We start from the raw sequence: 3,072 nt of genomic DNA, 5'->3' as shown, positions 1-3,072 counted from the left end.
TAGTAGCAGCCTTTTTACACACTCTTTCTCATCATGTGAAGAAGAGAACAATCGGAGGTTTTTTCTTGCGGAGTGATGAGACAGTGAGTAGAAACTTCAATTCATGCCTCCTACCTATTCTGAAAATTCACCAATTGCTACTTAAGAAACCAGAACCTATACCTGCAGATTGCACAGACTTTAGATGGAAGCATTTCAAGGTACTCAACTTGTCAACAGAAAAGTGTCATATAGACTATACTAATAGGCGTACATTACTAATTTAATCCGCTGTTTGGATTATGTCATAGAATTGCTTGGGCGCATTGGATGGCACACATGTAAAGGTGACTGTCCCAACTAAGCTGAAGGGGAGGTATAGGTCAAGAAAGGGAGATATTGTGACAAATGTGTTAGGTTTCTGTGCACCTGACATGCAATTTATCTATGTGTTACCTGGTTGGGAGGGTTCTGCACAGGACGCTCGTGTGCTTCGAGATGCCATCTCGAAACCGGATGGTTTACGTGTCCCTCAAGGCGAGTTTTGTCCCTTCACTTTGAAAAAAATTATGTACGCACAATTATTTTCTATTTGAACTATTATTTTTTTGGTATTGATTATCTTGTCCCTCAAGGTTGCTATTATCTGTTGATGCTGGTTACACCAATGCAAATGGTTTTTTAGCGCCATACCGAGGACAAAGATACCATCTAGGAGGTTTCAATGGGCAAAATCCACCACATGGTGCAGAGGAGTATTTTAACTTGTGCCATGCTAGAGCTAGGAATATTATTGAGAGGGCTTTTGGAAGACTCAACGGTCGTTGGGCAATTTTGAAATCTGCATCGTATTTCCCAGTCAAGACTCAGTGTCGAATTATAATGGCATGTGCTCTGTTGCATAACTTAATTCTGCAAAAGATGCCAAGAGACACACTTGAAAGTGAGGAATCAGCTATGGAGGCCTCATATGATGTTATGGAAGAAGAAAACGGTGAACCTGAATTTATCACGTCTATCTCAACATCTAATGAATGGACAAATTTTCGCAATAATCTTGCTCAAGGAATGTATAATAGCCATAGAGCTTCTAGACCTAATTAAGGTTTGTGCCTTTTCTAGGTGGTTGTTTATTATTTTTGACATGTTGCTTGTGATTTTCCAGATTTTCCATGTATTTTTAAATAAGAATAACTTCCAAGCTAATTATGATAAACAATTCTTATAGGTATGAATCCATCTGGAAGCTCAACTTTTGCATGTGGAAAAATAAAAGGATCTGGACCTATTATGAAGATGATGAGTTGATAAAAGCATTGTATGAGGTATCTTTAGATCCAAGGTGGAAAAGTGAGGGGGGCTTTAAGAATGGTTACTGTTCTGTTCTGGAAAACATGTTTGCTTCAAAGCTACCAAATTCTGGTCTTACTGCTATTCCTCACATTGAGTTTAGAGTGAGACATTTTAGAACAAGTATGGTGCCATTGAGGTCATGCTAGCCAAAAGTGGGTTTGATTGGGATGAGAATAGAAAAATGGTGCAATGTGAGAAGCAGCAATACGATTCCCACTGTAAGGTAAATCACTTACAACATTATTGCTTGTGTGATTCAGTAGATTCAGTAGCACACATACATGGATTGATTTTTATGCATGTTCTTGGACATTTTATATGCTCATAATTTTCTAGACTCAATGCTGCATATATGCTTTCTCCTTGTTTACTCATCATTAATCATATTCTTTCCCTCTTGTATGATAACCCTGATGCAAGAGGCTTGTATGGCATCTCATTTCGTTATTATGAAACCTTAGCTGCTATATATTCTAAGGACATAGCTACTAGAGAAGGAGCAGAGGGGATTGGTGAGGATGTTTCGAACATGGATAAAGAAATTGCTCTAGGAGATAGTCATAATGAAGTGGAAGAAGATCATATGTCTATGGATACACCACAGCAGTCTTTGGATAGTAGGAACTCAATGGATTCAACTTCCTCAAGCTCGAAGAGAAGGAAGAAGGCTAAAGACAACAGTAAAGGGAATGAGCCAAGTCTATCAAGTGATCCATTTTTGGATATGGTTGGTGGACTCCGTGGTGATCTGAACAAAGCTTCGCAACACTTTGGAAAGATGGCAGAAGCATTGGAGCGGGAAGCCAAGGTCCAAGCGGAGGCAACGCAAAATGATCCAATGCAGATGTTGTGGGAAAAGTCTATAGCTAAGTTGACTAGGCTTGGATTTACTGGCAGCGAACTTCTTAAAGCTGCAACCGTATTCATGAAGATCCCAAATCAAATGACCATGTTGTTTGCACTGCCGGAGAATCTTAGGAGAGAATTCATTCAGAATATGCTTGCTGGTAAGTTATTGTTTCCTCATTTTATAGCTGACTAAGTGCTTTAGTAGTTGTACTTATCTTCTATAACTAAGTGATTGATCCATGTATGATAAATATTTGCTTTGTACTATGCCTTTCACATGTTGTTGCTGCTGGTTCATTGACAAAACTTTCTGTTTGGTTGCTATAGTATGGAACTTGCCATTTGTGATGTTTACTTCCACCTTCATGTTTGTAGTATGAGGCTGCTGGTTCATTAGATGAGGCTGTAGTATAAAATTTTTGAACTCATGTTTTTCCACCCTTTTCATTAGATGAGGCACAAAGGATGAAGTGAGCTCAAAGGAATTGATGAGTCAATGTTCATTCTGTTCTTTGTTAGATGAGGCTCAAAGGAAGAAGTGAGGAGTCGCCATCAGATTTTTCACTTAAGCATCTCAGAGCATTTGGTGAAGTCATCATGAGATCAACTTCTGGAATTGTTCATTTAAACTTCTAATTCACGGAGCATTTTTGTATCATGGAGAATTGTTCCAAGACGTGTCATATGAATTTCTGGAAGTCTAGTAATGAACATTTTTGTATTTAATTTTATTTTTCTATCAAACTTCTTACGTATACTATAGGTTTTTAATTTATCCATGAAAATTTTGATCGATGGATGCCTTTGTCGTATATGTGTTTGTTCTGGAAGGCTAGTCCAAAGCCTGCTGCCCTTCTTAATTATCAGCATGCGTTTCAGTAGTTCCCAGCC

The 3,072-nt window shown here is 38.4% G+C and overlaps 1 pseudogene; it reads left to right on the top strand.

Annotated features, from left to right (window-relative positions):
- Positions 1–936: 936 nt before the first annotated feature.
- LOC112900530 lies at positions 937–2,374 on the top strand (annotated as a pseudogene).
- Positions 2,375–3,072: the final 698 nt, after the last annotated feature.

Source organism: Panicum hallii, chromosome 7, assembly GCF_002211085.1.
Source record: "Panicum hallii strain FIL2 chromosome 7, PHallii_v3.1, whole genome shotgun sequence".
Taxonomy (NCBI): Eukaryota; Viridiplantae; Streptophyta; class Magnoliopsida; order Poales; family Poaceae; genus Panicum; species Panicum hallii.
Note: the sequence above shows the minus strand (reverse complement) of the source record. Positions and strands in the feature narration are given on the sequence as shown.